At 37.0% G+C, this 23,476-nt stretch overlaps 1 protein-coding gene across 6 annotated transcripts in view; it reads right to left on the bottom strand.

The window, feature by feature from the left end:
- Positions 1-23,476, bottom strand: part of fam110b (family with sequence similarity 110 member B) — a 177,867-nt gene that overhangs the window by 79,522 nt on the left and 74,869 nt on the right. The window contains exon 1 of one of the 6 annotated variants that reach the window (XM_028803553.2): positions 4,862-5,012. The exons of the other annotated variants lie outside the window; for them this stretch is intronic. The gene's annotated coding sequence lies outside the window, so the exon portion shown is untranslated. Of the gene's footprint in view, positions 1-4,861; positions 5,013-23,476 lie in introns of those variants that run through there. 6 annotated transcript variants of the gene reach the window in all.

Raw genomic sequence — 23,476 nt, 5'->3', positions numbered from 1 at the left:
GTGTATTTCTGTGAAGATCAATGCTAAGAATTTCATCAGAAGGGTAAATGTTCTAACCTTAAATGATCACACAGCTTTAAAACAAAAATGATTGCTATATCAAACAAATAATCAAAATGCATAGCACACTAATGCTCTAAAATCTGCAAAGATTCCTTTCACTGGAAAATTTATTTTCACTCTGTAAAGGCAGGGCAATTTAATAATTCACAAGTAAGCAGCAAAAGAACACCAACTGTCGACTTGTTCTAAATAATAATTAGTACAGCCCATTTAACTTAAGAAAGTAAAATATCACAAAGTTACAAAACCAACAAACTAACACTGTTGCAATACTATTGCAGATATTCATGTATTACTTATTACTACTCATCCAAAACCAACAATTACAACCCACACTACCAATACTCAGCCTGTTATTCAAGTTTGCTCCATTCAGCAACTTAATACTTTGCATCTTAGTATACAGGAAGCCATGGTTAAACAGGAGCTGGTAGTGCTGCCTCACATGTTTAGAGACTTGGATTCAGATGCTGTGTAGAACTTGCACATTCTCTCAATGCACATGTAGGCTTTGTTTAGCACTCGATTTTTCTACCATATTCCCAGACAAGTATGCTAGGGTGATTGTTGATTACATAATTGCACTTGTAAGTGTGAATGTAGGCGGTTGCTTGAGTAATAATGGACTGACATGCACAATCCTGGGTTCTAAATGTTGCTAGGATAGGCTTCTGTTCCTTGTAACTCTATAATGAGATAAAGAAATTTAGAAAACAAGCGAATGGGTGGACCTTGGCAAAATATACACGGGTGGACCTTCATAAAATATACATCTGTGGTCAGTTACATAAAGATTCCTGCATGAAAAACGTTTCAAAAATATTCAATACGGTCCACTTCAAAATAATAATCTGACAGTAATAAAAAATAAAATCTGTGCTTTTCATATGCTACAGTATATAATGTAAAAGTTATCTGAAGAATGAAAAAACCCTATTTCATGTGTTGTATAGTTAATAACCAGCAGTTTACAAGTTAAAATCCATAATAAGAATAACCAAGTCAGGGATTGTCTGTTGTGATGGACGGCCGGGGATCCTGCCCGGATGGAACACCCTTTCCAGGAGAAGACCGGGAGAATGGGCGTACTATCAGGAGTACCTCCCCTGGGACACGAGAGGGCAGCACCCTTGGCTTACATCGGGGCCATGGAATTGGGGCCTGGAGGCTCAGCCCAATAGAGGTCCGTGGCCACCGCCAGGGGGCGCCTGGACAGCTCCAGAGTTTGGACATGCAGCACTTCCGCCACACCCGGGAGTGCTGCCAGAAGAGGAGCAGGGTTCCGGTGCAGCACTTCTGCCACACCCGGAAGTGCTGCCGGATGTTAATCAAGGCACACCTGGAGCACTTCCGGGTGCTCTATAAAGGAGGCCGCCTCACTCCATTTCGAGAGCCAGAGTCAGGAGGATGAAGACAAAGCTTGGGAAGAAAGGAGTAGAGGAGAGGCAGAAAGAGAAGGAATGAGTATGAGTGTTGGAGGCACTGTGTTGTGGTGCTGTAAGGAAAATAAACGTGTGTGTTTAGGACATACGGTGTCTGTCTGTCTGTGCCCGGGGTCTGGTCTTCTACACTGTTTTAATATTTACCTAGTATGACAAAATAGTTAAAATAACTGTTGTGATTAATCAATGACTACAATTGACTACACATTTTAATCAATTTTTTTTTTTTTATTGACTAAACCTGTCCTTGCCCCTCCTCACAATACACAGTGGCAACTGCAGAACATTCAGCAGAAGGCGGCTCAGGCAAAAACTCTCAAATATCTGGGAAAGCGGTTGATCATTTTGTACAAAACAGATGGTGTTCCACAACAGTACAAGCTCAATGCATAAACAAGTGGGGAAGCATACTGAAGTATAGCAAAAGACCAGCCAACTGTAAAGTAAGTATTCCACTTACACTTACTTATCTGTTTGACAATAGTTTTTTTTTAATGATGTGAAGCTAGTTAACTTTAGAAATTCATGCTATAGAGTCTGGGTGTAACGAAGGTTAGAGCCACAGTATTTGTCTGAACACAACCAACAAATTGTCTTCTAAATACACTTCTCATTTCCAACCAATATTACTGAGGGGTGGCACGGTGGTGCAGTGGGTAGCGCTGCTGCCTCGCAGTTAGGAGACGTGGGTTCGCTTCCCGGGTCCTCCCTGCGTGGAGTTTGCATGTTCTCCCCGTGTCTGCGTGGGTTTCCTCTGGGTACTCCGGTTTACTCCCAGAATCCAAAGACATGCAGGTTAGGTGGATTGGCAATTCTAAATTGTCCCTAGTGTGTGTGTGTACGCACCCTGCCCAGGGTTTGTTTCCTGTTTCCTGCACCCTGTGTTGGCTGGGATTGGCTCCAGCAGACCCCCGTGACCCTGTAGATAGGATATAGCAGGTTGGATGATGGATGGATGGATTACTCCTGAGTGCACTGAACTGAAATAATGTTTCAGTACATATGGTAGCTAAATTTTATAGACTAGTCTGTTAAACGCACTTGTTACTTTTATTTTAGGGCGGGCAACTTGTAAATCTTTAACTGTCACCTCATGGATCTGAAAAAAAATTCTATACCAGTAAATCTGAGTAACAATAACATCTAATATAAACATTTAGCTGCAGTTCAAAATATTCAACACCATCACCTAAAAAGATATTATAGTGATGCAAATTGAGATTATGGAAAATATACAAAAAAGTCTTATTAAACAACAAAAAACATTTATTGCTACATATTTGATTTATTTTGAGAACAAAAATTTACTTACACGTTCAAATTACACGTTACACGTTCAAATTAACTCTTTTCACATTTATACATGTGCACAACCCACAACTTCACTGCTTTGAGGAACATGCTTTAATCTTTATAAGTTCCAATATGCATTTTCAGTAACTGCTGACAGGCCTCTTGCACCTCTCTATTAGAATCTTTGCCTATTCTTCACATGCGAACACCTCCAGCTCATTGATGCTTGATGTCTTCCATGCTGCAACTGCCTTCTTTAAATCCCACCAAAGAGTTTCTATGGGATTTAAATCCAGGGAACGAGAAGACCACTCGAGGACATTTCAGTATCTATTTCACAACCAAAGTTTGGTTGAACTGGTGGTGTGCTTGGAATCAACATCCTGCTGGAGAGTCCAATATTCACCAAGAATCAATTTACCAGCAGAAGGAATCACATTCCTCTTAAAAATGATCTGGTATTTCTGGGGATCCATGATGCCATTTACATGGTCAAGATTGCCTGTTCCTGCAGCAGAAAAAACATTCCCACATCAACAATGACCCACCTCCATGCTTGGCTGTTGGAATTGTATTCTTCTGGTCATAAGCCTAGCCTTTCTCATGCCATACAGTTGTAGTTTCATCAGTCCATAGAACCGTGTCTCAAAACTCTAAAAGCATATCCAAATTCTTCCTGTCATACTCTAGTCAACCTTTAATGCTTTTAATGATCAAGAGTGGAGTGCATCTTGGAGTCTGGCCATGAAGTCCTTGTTTGTTCAGTGTAACACTCGTGCCAGCGTTCATCAGGTCATTCTTTAGGTGTTTTTAGAGTAATACAGGGGTTCTTCTTAGTTGTTCTAGCTAAGTTGCTAAGGGCTCTTGAGGAAACTTTTGGCTTTCTCTCAGACCAATGAAAGTTTGCAGCTGTGCTGCAAGTTTAAAACTTCCTTATAATGTTCCCAAAGGTGTCTCTGAGACAGTTAAATTTTCAGGAAATCAAACCCAATGCCTTTCAGGTGCAAGGACATAATTTCTTCTCTCAGCTTTTGTAATAGGTCCTCAGTCTTAACCATAATTGCAACTCTCCTTGAAGACATTCATGGATGGGGTTAATTTGTTTCAGGTGTGGTGCATAAATAAAGGATTATTACAGAGATTCCAAAACTCTGTAAATACATGCACAAACAATCTTTATACAACATGGTTTAAAATACATACACAAACACCCATCAATCTATCTGTCCACTACTGAACCAACATAATCCAGTACAGGATTAGAGGAACTAAAGCCTACACTGGCAGTACTGGGCACAAGGTAGTTACAAATGCTGGATATGTGGCACCAGTCCCCACACATGGTACAGTCATGAGCATATCCACACTTTCCCACACTGGGCTAAGGCCGGTTTAGATAGAAATTTAGACAGGACTTCTGTCCATCATAAAATCCACTCACACACACACACACTAGGAGCAGGACCAGTTTAGAATCACCAGTTAGCATTACCTGCATGCTTTTGGGATCTTGGTGAAAAGCTGGTGCAAATGCAAAAAGGCTATGGAGCTGTGAGACAACAGAACTAAACCAAAAAAGTTATTTTCATATTTATTTTAATATTAACTTTCTTGTATAATGCACCATACATGTACACAAACCAGTAGTCTATCTCTGCAAACACTTTACTCATTAAATACTGAAACATTTATATATTTACACATGATATATACACTGCGTTGTAGGTGTTTCAACAATAAGCAAATTAAATGATCAAGCCAGATTTCTATCTATTTCTGCAGTGTATTCAGAAGCTCCAAAGAAAAACAAAAAAGCAATAACAGAGAAACAGTGAAAATATTGTCTACCGAAATTCCTTTGCCCAGAACAGCTTTGAAGTCAGAGACATCAAATAAGCCTAATCCAATTCCAATCATAAGCTCCCCAGCTATATACAGCTCTGTGCTTACATACTTCATTTCATATAAAAAAAGTTTAAATTAAATAGAAGACCTAATTAACAGAATTAATTTTGTACTTGGGTGCATTTCATAGACAAGATAAAGGCCTTCAAGTGATTTACCCTGGACCGTTTCTTCCTTTGCAGACAGAGCCAGACGCGTCGCTTGTACTGATGCAGACAAAGCAACCCCCGCTGCCACCTTATGTTGGTGCGTCTACAGTTTCACTGACTTGCTGCTTCAGCAAGCAAAACAAGGCACCTCAGGCTCGCTCAGCATTTGTCCTCTGTGGTGCTGAAGATTATCGGGGTAGGCTATCAACGTGTCAAGCCCTGACGTCAGCCCCATGTGGAAGACAGACACCTGCAGTCTTCCGCACATGCTCTCTGTGGCCCCTTTGCTGCCTGTGCTCTTCAACTGGCTGCTAATCTAATTAAGACCATTTACCAATCTGCTAGGCATATGGGGAAAGGAACAATGAAGGAAGGGATGGGAGCAATGACAAAATTAAATTTTAATTAGTTATATCTTTTGAAGGCATCATGAACCAGATACTTTATTCAGTGATGCCTTTGTCATGTTTTAATGCCCTTAAGTGGCTAATTCAACTTATAAAGCATTTAGATTTACTTTGTAGTATGAAGATAGAAAAAAAAAGTGAATACATGAGGATACAGTCTGCTGTAAAAAAAAAAAAAAAACATTTGTTCAATTGAAAAGCTTTTCATTTAAAATTTATTTATTTCTTAAAATAAAAACATTTTATTCCAGTTTCCATTCTCTTGTATTTTAATCAGGTCAAGACTTACCAGTGTAGCTTGAGAAAACAGCAGACTTAACTGGACTCACCCATAGGAAAAATAATTTCATAGAACTTCTTTTTGTAATAAATGAAACAAGCTACACTTGGCAGGCAACTTTACAGTTTCCAAGCCAGCAGTCATGAGCAGTATCTGGAGCAAACATCAGAGACTTCACTGGGAAGACTCCAAACTGACTTTACATTAGTAAAGTCTACAAAACATTAAAGGAGTTTGTGGCTGTCTTTAAAAAGGTAAAGAGAAAGTAGGCAGCCAACACTGAATTAAGTAAATGACACATTTCAGATTGAAAAATAGCAATATATAAATAAAACCCATGGTGTTTGTGTTACTAGCAGTTTAAACCACACACCAATTACATGCAGGGTAAAAACTTTGTAGTGGGTCGTTACTTTTTTTTTTTTTTTACAGTTATGCAGTTTTGTAAACCTTAAAATTCTATAACCCATTAGAAAGAACATACAAACTGGTGAGGAAAGCAGGCTCTATTATAGGCATGGAGCTGGACAGTTTGACATCCGTGGCAGAGCGATGGGCGCTCAGCAGGCTCCTATCAATTATGGAGAATCCACTGCATCCACTAAACAGTGTCATCTCCAGACAGAGTAGCAGACTGCTGTCACCGTCCTGCTCCACTGACAGACTGAGGAGATCATTCCTCCCCAACACTATGCGACTCTTCAATTCCACCCGGGGGGGTAAATGTTAACATTATTCGAAGTTATTGTCTGTTATACCTGCATTGTTATCACTCTTTAATTTAATATTGTTTTTTGTATCAGTATGCTGCTCCTGGAGTATGTGAATTTCCCCTTGGGATTAATAAAGTATCTATCTATCTATCTATCTATCTATCTATCTATCTATCTATCTATCTATCTATCTATCTATCTATCTATCTATCTATCTATCTATCTATCTATCTATCTATCTATCTATCTATCTATCTATCTATCTATCTATCTATCTATCTATCTATCTATCTATCTATCTATCTATCTACATGTCCCTGAAGTAAATAAACAGTAAAATGACCAAAAAAACCACATTTTTAATAGTGATGCCATGATCTTCCCATTTTTAATGCTTTTCTGGTTAGTTTGGAAACTACACAATATCAGCAGATGAAGCTGTACACAATAAGCATGATCTGTAATACAGCAGCAGCAGTGCACCCCCACCTAAACATTAATATCAAGATATTGTTAACAGTTTCAATTCCAATTTTGTATTTTTCAAAGTACTCCAGGAGATTATGATGCTAAAATACAAAGTTTTGCTATTTTATTTGCCTTTCATTAGAAAGATTACTTATATATGCACACAGGTATGCACACATCAGAATCAAACAAATCCTGCTCTTAACACATCAGTAGCCAGCTTATAACTACCTGTTTATGATGTCAAAAATACAAGGCAAACAAATGTGCAGTAACTGGAATTTCATTATCATACTAAGTACTAAACAGGCTAAGAAAATACCTAATCTGCCTAGAAGTATTGTGCAGACAGACAAAGGAAAAACACAAATGTGTTAACTGTCTTTCATTTGATACAAAAATCACATTACTTAAAACAACTGATAAGCTGATGATGTACAGTAAAATGTACAGAAACTGGGAAAAGTTTTACAATAAACTCAGCCATCCATACACACATTTATACATCACTGAAGAAAGAATTCACGCATAGCCATAACAATGAAAAAAAAACTTCATATCGAGAGAAAATTTAAAAATACTATACTTTACTCAGCTAAGGTACAGTTAAAGGAGATAATACACAAATACCTATTATCAGCAGGTGATACACTACACTTTAGATAGCATTAAGGATTCTATAATTTTGACATATGAATGTTTTGTATTAGCAATCAGTGCTACTGCTTGAACCACAAAACCTCTAAATCAATCACTGCATTTGAGGACTTTGTACTTATTCTTATCCTTGAATATCTTTTGTTCAATAGACACTCCAGTCTTCCTCCCACATCAGAAAGATGCACAGGATAAATTGACAAACAAATGAAAAATTTTCAGTGTGAGAAATTGTGTGTGTGCGCGCATATGCCGAAGAGGCAAGTCTTTAGAATTGTGTGAACAAAACTGCAGTACCCAGAGGAAACCACATGTAAGAGGAGAACATACAAGCTTCACACAGACAATGATGACAAAGTGTGGGATTTGAACTCAAGACTTTTACCGCATGAAACAGAAGTTACCCACCACTCTAACACGTGTCCTTCTCTAAAGATATATCTTTTTAAAACTATTTTCTCTATTTTTCCCCTTCTATATTTTACAATTACAAAGTAATCAAAATATAAAATTATAATTTATAGATTAAAATGTCTTGCATTTTTTCCTTTTATTTCCTCAGTCTATTGTGCCTCAGTCAAAAGCATTGTGCACTTAAGACTAGATATCGCCAGCTACTGAATGTATTATCCTTCATGATTATTTTTCCTTATACAATATCTTATTTCAACTAACAGTGTGTTAAACATTTTTTTTTAAATTTATGATGATATTTCAGATTATAAAATCATTTAGCTAAAATCTAATGTCCTTCCTCTTAACCAAAATACACACACACACACAAAATTATTTAAATATTGAAGAATGTAAATATAAATACATCCAAATTATATAAATACGACCAAACTATTTTTAATAACTAAAAGGCTGGAAGCAACTCTGAAATGGTAACAAAAAGAGATAAAAAAAGTTTGAAATTTTATTTTAAGAATGTTGCTGAAACACAAAGTGCTTAGAAGAAAAAAAGGGCTAATAAGAAAAGCAAGTTATTAACTTTTGATTCTTCTATGTATTGAAGTAAAGCTTACAACTAGAGTCCTTGTTGACAGACTCTAGAAAAACATAAACACATATAGTATTTGGTTAATAAAGCGTGTAAAGTTAATTTATGTTTTTTTATAACATATCTGTCTTTTTGAGCATTCTTGATATAGTTAGTAAATTTGTAAAGTATGTGATTGCATTTAATCTATGAACTTCTTACAGTGCTCTGAGCCTGCACTCACTGAAGAGTGCTATACTAAAAATTAACAAACTGTTCGTGGACAGCAGTAGCAATTCACTGTAATATTTTAAAAATTCAGCATTCAACCAAATTTAAAATGCTACATATTAGAGCAGTGAGAGGTTTGGGAAATGACAGGCAGTTATGCAAGGTGATCTTAGTTTGGCAACTGTCAACAACTAAATGTAGCCATTTATTTTTTTCCTTGTAATTGGTGGACATGTGGGTAGAGGAACTACAGGCAGGAGAAAAGGAGGGGCAGGGTGGCATAGAGGAGGGGCAGGGCTCAGCAAGGAGCCTACACTGGGGGCAACATAGCATGCTGTCACATAAATGCAGAAGGCAGTTATACCTTCAGAAAGTGGTAAGCCCAGTACCTATTCTGTATGTGTCAGAAAGGCTGTAGACATGGGATAGAGGGTGAGATGGGACTGTAAGAATATCAATGAAGACAGAATGCATGAGGACATGGGAGAATGGAATGAGGATGGAAAACCTCTGGTCTGACAAAGGGCTGCCAGCAATACCAAGTTGGAAGAGCAGGGATTACATTACCCTTTGAAGAGGTCTGACATTAGGGGGGATTCCCTGGAGACAAAGTTGTTTTAAGGCAACTACTAGAGGCTCAAGAGTACAGGGACACCAAGGACTACTAGAGGAAGCTCTAACCTGACATTACCATTGCAACATCAAGGCAGTGCCTCACCCGGGAAGTAAATTACAGTCACTGTGACCTCAAAGGCTCACTGAGCTTAGTGTTAAGAGCTTAGCTGGAGCAAGCCAGGAAGAAAAGAGCCCACAGTACAGAAACTGAAAAAGAGAAAGACAGAATGATTGGAAGTAACAAAAAGAGTCCTTTGTGGTACTTTCAGTTGAGCAAGTGTTAGAGATGGTTGAAGACCTATATGGTCGGAGCTGAATAGGATGCAGTCTTTATTGCTTTGTCTTGATTTACTTGGTATTCTTCTCCTTTCATTCAGTACTTTATTCTCTTCAGTTGTTTTATCATTTTTGTACATTTTGACTTTTATGGCTGGATAAGCGAATGGATACAAAATCACCCCCTCTTTGTGACACATTTCAAGGGTAAATTATTATATTTATAATAAATTGATTTATTTTGTTGGCTGCATAGCTGCTGCAATTCATATTCAACATGCTGAGGTCAAATCTTGTTTCTAGTAATTGTCTGTGTCAATTCAACAAGTTCTTCATAAGCTTGCTAAGGTTTTCCGCTGAGTACTCTGATTTTGGCCCTACACCATATCCAAAGATATTCAGGTTAGCTTAATTAGCAACTTTGAACTGGTCTGGTTCTTGCATGTGCTATGTAATGATTTGGTGTCTCATCCAATATTGTTTACTTTGTGTGCCTAAGGGCTCATTGTGGCCGCCACACGTTCTGAGCGTTCATTTGATGCATCCTCAGAGCAGGTCCTCAGAAATTAACGTGACGCGTGCGCAAGTTGCAGTACCAGCAAAAAGTCGGGGGGCACAGTGTGCTAAAAGGTGGAATGTGACGTCAGAGTCTCTGTTTTCTATCTACATGTGACAGAAAGCCGCTTTGCGGAACCTACGAGATCGGTGTGCGTGCTTCAATATTTGATAAATGGTTCGATGTGGTGAAGCAAAATGCCAACATACAGATGTATTCATGGTGCTTTTACATTCAAGCGTCGCATATTACCAATCGTAATGACACGATACGTTTTAAAATTCTCACATACCATCTTCTGTGCTCTTTTTTTTTTCTAGGGCTTCCTCTGCTCCTGACAGCAGCGAATCGCCAGCAATAGATCGCCACACTGAGCACACTAAATGTATGATATTCCAACTCTCTGCACATTTAGAATCCTTAGATTTATACTTGACATCACTTTCATGATGAAAAGCATTAAAGTATGTATATTACATTTTACAAATAAATCGGTAATTTCATTTAAATAATGAATACTCTTAATAATTACACACATGGGGTGACACAGTGGCGGAGCGTTAGCGCTGCTGTCGTGCAGGGAGTCACGTCGCTGATATGTGTTTGCTATAGAGGGCTATCCAGACTCAATGACATAGGGTACAAAAATGGCTGTTTACTGTTTTACTAGCCTACATTTGGTTGCAATTAATTTCATAATTTATAAGCAGAAGTTCAGATTACAATGGTATAAGTAATGTTTTGAAGCAGTTAAAGGTGTGTAAAACCCAATAAAAGCAATATATTGCAAATCTATAATCTAATCTAATGTATAGTGGCTTGGGCTACTATCTCATAGCCCAGCCACATGGCAGAATCATAGAATGTTTGAGTTTATACACCGTTCAAATTACATTTCCATCAGGTACTTTAGTTTACTTACACATTCCTGAAATGAGGGCAACAGGTTAACTGGTTTCCCTAAAAAGATGCATTTAACCTTGGGCTGCCTGACATAGACTTTTTTAGTTCCTGTCATTTACCAATATGCAAGAGTCACAAATAACTGAACTGAATTATGTGAAGAAAAACAATACTTTAGATGTTTGGGATATTTTGGATACTATGCGAAATCCACTATACACCTGTTTTTTTAATGCTTCATTTGGCAACTTTTGGCAGTTCAGATTCTGCACTTTCCTTTGATTAAAACAGTTCCACAACACTCCTACAGAGAACAAAGTAAAAAGGCATCAAACATAGGAACAGTAAGAATAAAAAGTGCAAATTAACGACAGCCCTATGGCACTATAACTATTTATTAAAGTAATGCACTTGTCACTGTGTTCACTGTAGGCTTTAAACTAAATTTGTAGCTATATTAAAGCTGTTTTGACCTATTCTATAATCAGCCGATAAATTAAATGTACACTGTTCCCAGAGGTGACTTGCAGACATTCTTGCTGTCTGGACAGCTCTGAAACATGAATTAAAGGCCAATGAACAGGCAAGAGTGTGAATACCACTGCCTTTCACACTTGAGTGTCTTTATTGTTTTCTAAAAGATGTCTGAAAAGAAAAAAAATTAACAATAAGTGAGAGCACTTGTGCTAAATTGTTATTTTTCATAACACCTTTAGCTGCAAATTCCTTCCAAAAATGTGTTTACTAGGATATCTTTAATATCAAAAAGAGAAAGTTCAGAAACTTGCTCAGGGTCCCAAAGGCACACAAACATTCAAAAGTCAACTTGCATCTTGTAACTTCTAATCCAGCTCCCTGACCACTATACTACACTACTTACCAAGTATACAAAGAAAACCAAAGAACTTGTTTAAGCAAAGAGTCCAGTTTAAGCAAGCAATTCTTTTTTGATTAATAGACTGTAATAAAAAAATAGTCACTCTTCTCCAGGAATCAGGGCTGCCCTATGCTCTGAACAATGGTTGAAAATGCCGCACATACTTACAATAACAAGTATAAAATTACCTGCTGCCATATTTCTTTCTGGCTAGACTCACCAAGCGAGACCTAGCAATTTAATAATGGTATTTAATTTATTCATTTATGCTGAATGATTTCACTACTATTGATGCTCCTAATCTTCTTAGCAGATTCGGAGTCCAGGGATGGGACAACTTGAAACCTGGGCGTTTATTGCCATTAACCCTCTCTGTGAGCATTGCTTCCAGAACAGGATAAAATACAGTACATTACAATTGAATGAAAAATAAATAAAACTGTCTAACATTTGAAAAGAAGGTGAACTAGTATGGCTACATTACAGACAAGTGTCAAATGATGCTCTGTGAGAGAAAGTGGTTATAAATATTTTTATAAAGGCAGGTATTTCTGCCAAGCATTACAGCATAAATAACAATCCTACGCTCATTTGTTCTAATTTAGGATTATGAAACACAAAGCCTACCAAAAAGCACAGGGTCCAAGATAAGAATGATCACTAAATGAGGTGCTATGTAGTCACTGGTGGAAATCACAGACACCATACAGAACACGTGTTGAATTTGAACTGCTGGATCTACAAGGCAGCAGAGTTAAACATGGAGCCACCATGCTGTTACTGCAGCCCAGTACCTTTTCAGCTGCCAGTGCGTTGAGCTTTGCACTTTAAACTAAACATTCAAGTTTCTATTTCATTTGTATAAACTCTCCAGCTATACTGTATGTCTTAACCATGAACCTAATGTACAGAAATCCAAATTAAAAATATACTTGCTGATAGACAAGTCCAGACTAGTAATTCAGTCATCTTCTAACCCTGTTAGTGCTGAACAGGGTCACAGTTGGGGACAGGAGTCTGTCATAGCTAGCACAAGGCACAAGACAGGAACAAGCCCTTTACAGGAAAGCAGTCCATTTCAGGGAAAACACACACTCACACATGCACATACCAACCACACACTAGGGCCAATTTAGTATCACCAATCCACCTAAGGTGCATGTCTTTGGATTGTGGGAGGAAACCAGAGCACCCAGAGGATACCTATGCAGACATGGGGAGAACATGCAAACCCACACGGGGAAGACCCGGGACACAAACCCTGGTCTCCTTACTGTGAGGCAGCAGCACTACCACTGCTTTAAAATGAAACCAGAGGTCTCAGAGAAAAGCTCAGGGCTAAACAATGTAAAATCTACTCAGGAAGCAACTCAGTCAAAATGCAAGCTTATCCATCTACCTACTACTAGGAAACATTCATTTATTCAGCAAATTAAGAATCGTTGCACACTTTGTGTTTTTATATGAAAATAAAGCACAGTCATCTATTGTGCAAAATGAAGGAAAAATTATATAAGCATTTACTGTCAATTTAATTTTAACAAGTTTAGAAACTAAGTGAATGACTAAACCAGAGCTATTGAATTACAAATTCAGCTGAGCCACATTTTCAAACCAAGAACTTTAGATGGGCCAGACATTTTCAGCATCTGGTAAGCAGCAGGTAATACTAAATACTAAACCAATACAAATGAATGTATTGAAAAACAAGTAATGCTTATTTATTCCTCCCCTTTTAAATTTGGTCACACCTGACATAGGCACATAAAAAACTGCCCCCCAAAAAAAACAATAAAAAAGCTATACCTGAAAAGAATCTGAGGTAGCAGCAATTATTTTTTTATTTCAAAAGTGCAAAAAAGTTAAATTTTGGCCATAAAAAAGAATAAAAAAGATCTATCAAAGCTATCAGTGCACAAACCCATAACAAATGATAACAATAACTAACACACATGAATACAATGTCTACTGAACACTGGGAAAACATAGGTTCATTTTAAATCACGATGTGTGTGATTAGCAGTGCCTTTTTTGTAAACAAAGACAGAGAGTCCTAGCACTTCATGTCTTGTTTATTTGGCAAAAAAAACAATGTATAAAATTTCAAACAGACCATTCATCAAGTATAATAATAATTCTTTATATTTACAGTATATAGCACTTTACTCACTAATTCTTTATATTTACAGTATATAGCACTTTACTCACTACTCAAAGCACTTTGCAAACTTCCGGGATACAAACCCATGAGCTCTTTATTGCGAGGAAGTGGCGCTAACACCAACCTGCAAGGATGTACTGTACTGCATAACACTGTGCTTGATAATTTAAAATTACAAGTACAGAATTTTCAAAATCAAAGAATATTAACTGCAGGTTTATAATGGGCTCTACATTCTATAAAAAAGTTGGTTTGTACTCCCACAAAGCAATCAGTGCTTAATTTGATTGAGGTTTAAAAAAAATTCCAAACTTTTTGCATGTTTTCATCAAATGCGGTCTTTATAATTCGTTCTTTGCTTTGAGTGTCAGTGGCTGATCTTCGTCCTCGTCATAGCCATGAATCCGCAGGATCACAGCGTGTGAGTGGAGGAGCAACCAATTGTATGAAGAGAAGTGTGAAGACAGTGCTTGTCAGTAACTAGGCTCTCACTGAGTAACAATTAGATTCATTTGCAAAAACCCATGTTCGAACTCACTTGATGAAACTGGAATACAAGTATGACTCAGCACACAATTGATTATAGAATCATTTAATATGTAGTCGATGCCACAACCAGCTATTGCGGCGGAGGTGCCAGTACAATGTATCTGCACGTATCGTCACAAACAAAAAAAAAAATAAAAATCTAGACACACAACAACGTGCTGCATTGTGAGTTGAATTTTGCTAGGCTACGGGGAGTTTTACATTCAAGGGATATACTACTGTTGGAATTTGGGTAGGAATTTCTGAAGGCTTGCGAAATGCGTTCTTCTCGGTTTTTCTCTGCGTTTCTGGTGGGACCACAGGCTGAACCACTTAGAGGTTGCTTCTGGACCACATGCGGCTCACTGGCCACCATTTGAATAGGGATAGACTAAACGGGTCTTTACTGGATAATTTAAAAGAAATATGCTTTCAAACAGGGTTCAAATGACATAGTGGTATTATGAGGAGCTCACTCTAAAGTATTTTAGTGGGAGGTGAGAGATGGGGGAGGTATTAAAAAATAAATAAATAAATAAGCTATGCTGACATACTGTAGCACAGAACTCAAAAGAAGCCAAAATTGTATGAAGTGAAATAGTGTTAGTTTCAATTTTCTTTGTTGGGAGAAATTTCATTTACTTCACCTCTGTTTTCAATTGCCTTTTTACATAATATACGGTTGCTGTCTTTATAGATTTCTGCAAAATCTTGAATGTGAATGTTTACTTTACTACATTAATCTGCTCCTCAGCCTTCTGTGCTCTTTTTAGAAAGCAGAAGGATCTTTGCATTAATTTCTGATGAACAGCAATGAGATACACTCCTTTCAATCTTTCCTTGGTGCTAGCGTAGAGTGTCTGCTGGTGCATCTGTGTAGATGCTGCGTTGGGTAGCATATGCCTGCTCCTCTGTGGATTTACTGTAACATGGTCGGCAGACAAATTTTGCCATCAGCCTCAGCTGACAGGTCAATGTCTTGTAATCTATTGTCTGCAGAGCTAGTGTTAGCAGCTTTTGCTGGTGTATTATTAACAGCACTGGACAGATTGGCTCTGTTTAAGTTGTTTAGCAAACTCATCAAGACCCAGCAAGTCACCATGTCTTTGTTTTAACATGTCATTAATTGGAAGACATAAAAACAGAAATAATAATGGATGTGATAGGTGACTTTCCAATTTTACCAAAACAGCTAACCCATACTGACTAGGTTAGTTTTCATTTAGTTTTCAAAAAAATAATAAAAAGTTATTTAAAAGGTAGCCACTGGATTTGCATAAAATCCAAATCTTGTGGAGTGTGGGCAAAGCTCTCTTTTCTTTGTCACAGCACATTAGACCTCAGTTGCAGCTACAGGCCTGAACTACAGTCCCTCTGTCTGAAGCTTGACATCAACCCAACACCAACTAAGAAATTCTTTTTAGGAAACCAAAGAAAGAAATTTTCTGTGGAAGAGAACAGTCATGGAAGGTCTGCAAAACCCCCATTAGGCGGTATCAATCACAGTCAAATGACACACTTACAAATCCTGTAATAGACATTATGTCACCTTGGTTAAGGAGTAAAATGTCTGTAACTCAACTATGTCAACTTTGTCAGGCAAACCTGTGCAGCAATGATAATTTGGGCTTGGGCTGTGTATACCTAAGAAGCCAATGACAAAATGCCCAGTCCTCCCATTATAACTCAGTGTAACCATTAACTCACTACTCTCACCCTGCATCTCACCCTCACCCTTGGCCTGGGCCAGCATCTGCTTGCTTCAGCAAACTCTTTATTGCCTAAGGCCTGGCTTGCAACAGAAGTTTAAGTGACCCTTCTTCTTCAAAGAGTAATCGAATGACATACTATAGAAGCAAAAGATAGTCTGTAACAGTTAAACACCGGTGCTGCATTGAGTCTAGACTCACTGAAGAACAGTGAGGTGCATGTGCAAGACAGAAACTATGTAAAAAAAGAACAGATTCATCTCATTGAAAAAAACAAGCTCACTGATCGCCAGCTTTCAGAAAATATGTCTTATGCTACCAAAAGAGGAATACCATGTGAAATTTCCAAGACAGACACTGGTACCCATCTATCACAACATACAACCAAGAGACAGAAACCTATCTGGACAAAATTATATAAATAAATAAAGTAGGTTCATCCTTCTTTCCTTTTTCTCCAACATGTGAAAATCTACACGTGGGCTCTAAACAGTAAAGACTTTAGAATAAAGAATTGCCTCAGTTCCTTAAGAGAAAAGGACATGAATAAAACTCACTGATTAAAGCTAGGAAACATATCAGCATAGGAATTTCTAGTTATTGGTATTACCATAGCTGATAGTAATAACCAGTTTCTCTTACCAAATTTAATAGAAATGCTAAACTCACAAGTGTAAGCTCCTTCGATTAGTTCACAGAAATTGCTGGCATACAGCATATTTGAATAATGTCTGATATACACACATACCCACAAAGGAGCTGTGCCAGGAACAGAGAGTGCTTAAGCTGTAAAGAAATAAACAGTATTGCTGTATCAAAACATACAGGTACTGTATATACTGTACCATAGTGCATCCTCTGTCTTGGAAATAAAAGTCACAATAAAGAAAAGATGGTAAAGTACTTACAAGAAGTTTAAATTATTATGGAACAGAAACTGTAAAAATTTAAATTTAGGTAGATGTTCTAACTATGGTTTTACTAAAAGTCAGTTAACTCTCACTGAGATACTTTACAGCAATCCTATGTTGCAAACTCACTGCTTATCCAATGTTCCACTCAAAATGCCAGTATTAACTTATTGAAAGTGTTCATCTATGTACTGCAAACATCAAACACATCATATAGTTTAACATAAATCAAATAATGATGCATGTTCAAATCTGCTTATATAATTCAAGGTCTTAGATAACTAAAGAATTTAACAGTGTAAAACATCAAAAAGCTATGAATACCTCTGTTTGATGTTTGGCCTACTAGCCAAGTTATTGCATAAAATGTCACATTTGCTGGTTAAATCCTGGTCTTTCATTCAGTGTGACCTTAAATACACCATTTTACCTGTACACACTATAACCTCTGAGTCAATAAGTAAGTTCCTTACTGCCATAGCAACATAATTATCGTGTTTGTTTGGTGGTACTTATATAAAAAAAAATCATTAATATTAACATAAACATAAGGTAAGTAGTAATCAGCATTCCCTAACAGACCACAAACAAGAAATTTAACAAAAACACAATTAGAACATATTCATTAAATTGATTTAGAAGACAAAGTCAAGATCTTAAAGTTTATATGTCTGTCCTTGTATGAAATTCGATAGGTCCTGATCTTAATTTAAGTTACACTATTTACCAGACTGAAGGACTGTAAATTGAGGATGGGCAGTGTAAAATGACTCAGACAAACACATGCAAACAACTGAAGTTGTTTTTCTTTTAGGAAACATACTATATAAAATAAAGGTTATTTGTTTCATTTATTGGAAGACAGATTTACTTCAAGGCTCACATTTTCTTTTGGACAAACTTTGTCAAACACAATAACTGTACTATATATCTTTGGACAATGAGAAAACCTTAAAATTCCTAAAGAAGGTCCCCACAAGAATATACCAACTTTACACAAATCTGGAACTGAAGCTACCATGGTATGGCTATGACGCTTGATGTCTTTCTAAGATATTCTTATGATTTTCAGCATACCGTCCAGCCTAGAGTTAAAAAAAGGTTCTACTGGCCCAAAGTTAGTATAGCAGACCTTGAATGAATTCCAAAACAGGGGTGCTATTGTCAATCTAGGCTTGTTTTCAACAGATCTCATGATATGTTATTAGAAAATGGGAAAAAAAACTTATATTTATCTCATGGCCACAGCATACATTATTTTTCTGATGATAAATGTCACACGACTTACTGTTATAAGTCTTTGGAAAGAAAATTAGATATTTTCTGTTTGGATTTTACAAATGGCTGATTATCTCATTTCAAGCACTGACTTTATTTACTCTGTGTTGTGTATGTGGAAATTATACAACCAAGATGAGCTGTGGGCACATTTCATTATGACACAATTTTGCTCGTTTTTTTTTTTTTTTGGTTCCCTCACCTTCAAACTGACGTTTTAATTATTCACCCTGAGTTCAGGTGTAATTTCTAGAGGTATGGTTCATTTTGCACAGGAAGTAACATAAGTGTTGTCTCTAAATTGACCTAAGTGTAGGTATATACTCGTATGCACTGGTACTCCATTCTTTTTCTGATTCCAACATGCAACTGATGCTCTTAGGTTAACTCTGACTCCCCAAAAAACCTTGAAATGGAAAAACCTGATTCATAAAATGATGGGGTATAGATGGGTACTTCTGGCAGTGGAAAAGTATACTACAGAATGGTGAAAAATATATAATAATTATGAGCAAGCATAGTATTGCACATTACATAAAATGACTGCATAAATGGTCCTGCGGTGGGTTGGCACCCTGCCCGGGATTGGTCCCTGCCTTGTGCCCTGTGTTGGCCGGGATTGGCTCCAGCAGACCCCCGTGACCCTGTGTTCGGATTCAGCGGGTTGGAAAATGGATGGATGGATGGACTGCATAAATGATGACTATGTTTCATTTGAAAGCAAAGAAAATCCTCAAGATAGCCTAATGTAACTAATAAGATTAGTTGTAAAGAAAACACAAAGTTACAATAACAAATGAGCTGTTAAAAAGTGATTTACAAATTCTGTGTACTCTATTATCTGAAACATCTCGCAACAGGAACAATGTTAAGGTATGCTATTTATCTTAGAAAGTCATTATATAAAATGACAAGACTAAATTATAGAGGATATACTGTATTAGGAAGCAGATGTATACAAAACACATTCATCAAAATATTTTAGCTCAAGTACAGTAATTACATTTTTCATTCAAAGCAGAGCAACAAAGATAAATATACTTGTTTGGGAAAGAGACCCCTTGAACTAAAGACATATACTGTATACCTGGGTATCACATGATGAATTCCTAGTTCATCTTTTTTAAAGTCAAAATGAATTATTTCAGATGTATTTTATGTATTTTATGTGAACAGCTCCTTAGTATAACTACTAATACGTCTAGATGAATTAAGAGTTCTCTGGCACTAATCTGACTTTTTTCTCCTTAAACCTTGATTGCTACAATGTGCTTTGTTTCATTTCATACAAGCTTCAAAGTTATAATTCACCATTTAATTAGTATGACCTTAGTTTTCCTTTTGGACCAGGTTTTCACAAGCTTACTAAAAACTTTTGTGTACAAAATATAAGTGGAAATGGGAAGGTAAACACTAAAGGATACCATAATTCACAGCAAATCACATAATAGATTATCTGGCAAAAGCACAAGTAACTGAAAAAAAATGCTAATATATAAGTTTTAAAACAAGCACTATTCTAAGGAAAAATATAGTTTGTTTTTCTTTAAGATAAAATTTGAAAATCTCTCTATTATAAAAAAAAAATCCTGGAAAGCAAAAGCAAGGCTACGATACGTGAGCTTCTCGGAAGTTCTCGGAAGACATTTAAAAGACCCGCGAGACAAAAAAGACTTGCCACGGAGCTCTCGCGGGGACCATAAACATGAGACTTGGAGCCAAGAGATTGTCCCAGAGCTGTCCTGCAGGGATGTGGAACATGAGATTCTTGCAAGACACACCCTACTTACAGAAGATATCATATAAGAGCTCACCCATCAAAAAACACTCAGTCGTGTAGTATACACAGATCATGTGCTCTCAGCACATATAAAGCATATAAGGACAATACAGAGAATAGAGACCCAAAGGCGTTGGAGAGAAAAAAAGGCAGATAAAAGATTATGAAAGCAGTGGAATTCAAAAGGCTCAAACAAACGATGGTGCGAGACACATGCAGAGAAAGGTACAGAATATGAAAGTAGTAAAATTTGAAAGTATCGTAGCGTCCCAGGCAGGTTGAGGGCTTTTTGGTTTTAAGTGACTGTTAGGTCCGATTGAGGGAGGGCGGAGTACAGCATGGAAGACTGATAGCGGGGTATTGATTGATGCGGTAAGGGGGGGCATTGGAGAGGGTGCTAGAAAGTTGTGTTTGGGGTTAGAAAGTCGGCGATTGTTCAAGTAAAACTTTTGTGACAATTTATCATGTCAGTCGCTACAGTATCAAAGAAAAGACAGAAAAGATCGCATTAACGCAAACAAAAGGTGATTAATCATCAGAACCTGGTGTAATTGAAAAAATAGCTGGACAAATCGTGTTCAGAAATAAAAGGCAAAGAGTAAACAACAAAGTCTTTTCACATTTGCATCATTCAATGCACAAAACGTGGATTTACACAATAATGGGCCATACGCTATGAGAATCTATGGTCCCGGAAGAGTTAAAGCAACAACAAGCTAAATTTACAATTATAAAATTCGGTCAGGTGTATATTGATGATCATGGAGAAGCGAATTTTAACAGGAAAAAAGAAAGGTAATGTATATATTCCGTGAATAACATTACACACCAAAGGAGATTGTGATATGCCATTCGTATTAAAATGTTTACAGTTTACCGTGAGAATAGCGTTTGCTATGACAATCAATAAATCACAGGGACAAACATTAGAAAAAGTCAGATTATTTATTAGAGAAACAGAAACAATATTCACTCACGGGCAGTTATACGTTGCATTGTCACAATGTGTCTCCAAAAAATATTGATTTTAATGAAGCTTTAAAGTAAAAGTGCAAATAATGAAATTGAAACAATTCCAAAGAAAAAAAAAATTTTAATTGTATATCCGATTAACCAAACACAGGGGTTGGCGAGCGAAGCGAGCAGGGGGCAAAGCCCCCTAGTATTTAAAAAAAAACTAACTGTACTCAGTGGTGTAGTAAGGTCTGGTGGCACCCGGTGCGGAGTTTAAACTTGTCACCCCCATGTCCACCAAAATATAAAATAAAATAAAATTGATTTAACACAACTTCAAATATTAATAAAATGTTTTAAAATCCTAATTATCAAAACCATGTTTCTTACCTGAAAATTTAGTTGAAACAAATTTTCATAAGGATCCACAATAAAATGGGGTTTTTTTGCTATTTACTATTTTACAATTTGTGGTATGACAGTTGAAAATGACTAAACTTGATCACGGCCTGTTTATAAATATTTTTTTGAAGTGATAAATATGAAATTAATATGATTTTAGTGAAAATATATTGCAGTGTCTAATTATTGGAGCAGCAACCACGATTGGTACAAACACGTTATATTATAGTATCTAGTATATTTATTTTATTTTACAAACTGAAAACTCTACTTACCCAAATCAATATCATAGAAGGAAAAGAGAAGAATGATTCGATGAATGAAGCGAAGTACCGTATAATAGCACAAAAACGTCTTCACCGTCTCACAGATGGATATTATTCATAGCGTAAATCTGATTAATTTTTAAATATTAAATTGCAGCACGATAAAATATTGCTCATAACGAGGTATAGTCGGCGCAGAAATGTTTTAGACAGTGTAGAGCTCCTATATACCCAGGCTGGGTCACATGTGAAAATGTGTCCTAAGAGTATAACGAAGGGTTATCGGGTTTGTGTGCAGCGACCAATTTTTGCGCCAAATGTAACACAGATGCTGCAACCCCAAATTTTGAAGCCCAGCCTTCCGACGAACCCAGCGACGTATTTGCAGCCAGATAGGAATAAATCGCCAAAATATCACTATTGAAGTCTTATGAACCGCACATCTCGAAAAATCCATCGAAATTGGAACAATAAATTATGCACACGTTTAAGTTACAATAGATTTCTGACATGAATTTCAAGGAAAAACCGAAGAAGTGTCGAAAAATTAGAAAAAAATAAGTTTAAAAATACCATCTTCCCGTAAAATAAAGGCAATAACGAGCCAAATCAAGAGAACGCCAATGATAATTTCCCAATACTGCCCCTTCTTGGCCTCTGATTTGTTGGCAAAAATTACGGCAAATCGCCAATTAACCAGAATTGTGACACATGATTTCGTCGTGTGTCCCGGCTCGTATATATAGGGGCCTTAAGATAGTGGGATGGGGATGGAGATATTGTCCGTTCGCTCGTAGAACGATCCTAAAGTAAACTTGTTTACTTTATGGTCGGTTCTAGAGCGGACAATACCTACCCACCCCACTGTCTAAAACGTTTCGCGCTGACTATATTATTATGATGTTTGGGTTAAAAATATCATCTTGTTGCACAGAACGACTTGGGGCGATGATATATTTGTGGCAGGGATAAGACAATGAGTCACAGGACCGGTTGTTTGTTTACTTGAGCACAGTTCAAAAGAAAGAAGACAGAACACCCCCTCCCCCCATGCACCACACAATAATACTAAATCATTACAGCATCACATCGTTCACCTGCAATTTGCTGCAATTAGGGATTGTTAAAGCCCATGTAAATTATTTGACATGTTATTTTATGTAACAAAAAGGCGCATTAATACAAAACCGGCAATTTTTTGTCACCCCCTCGGAGCTGGTACTCGGTGCAGGCCGCACCCACCGCACCCGCCTTCCTACGCCACTGACTGTACTTAAAAAGTGTGTTGCGCTTTTGTCAGGTAATAAGATTGTAAAATATTTTACTCCTAAATCCAATAAGACAGGACTCAAAATAGCCCCAATCTGACAATTGCAAAGGAAAGTGGATACATGAAACCTTATCATGGCAAAGGCTTGAGTCACTGCATGGTACAACATATGCTAAGGCATCAAGATATTGCTTAACTCAACACAATATACTGGTAAGGTTACAGTTTTCTTAAAATCATGCAGCAATTTCCACTTTATACCATATATTAAGTACTGCTTTGCCCGAAACATTCACAAAAATCACCTAAATTAAGACCCTAACTTTTAATTGCATAGGCTCCACTAAATATTTTACTGTTCGTGTATGGTTTAAAACATTAAAACATTTTGAAAATGTGG

Source organism: Erpetoichthys calabaricus, chromosome 6, assembly GCF_900747795.2.
Source record: "Erpetoichthys calabaricus chromosome 6, fErpCal1.3, whole genome shotgun sequence".
NCBI lineage: Eukaryota > Metazoa > Chordata > Cladistia > Polypteriformes > Polypteridae > Erpetoichthys > Erpetoichthys calabaricus.
Note: the sequence above shows the minus strand (reverse complement) of the source record. Positions and strands in the feature narration are given on the sequence as shown.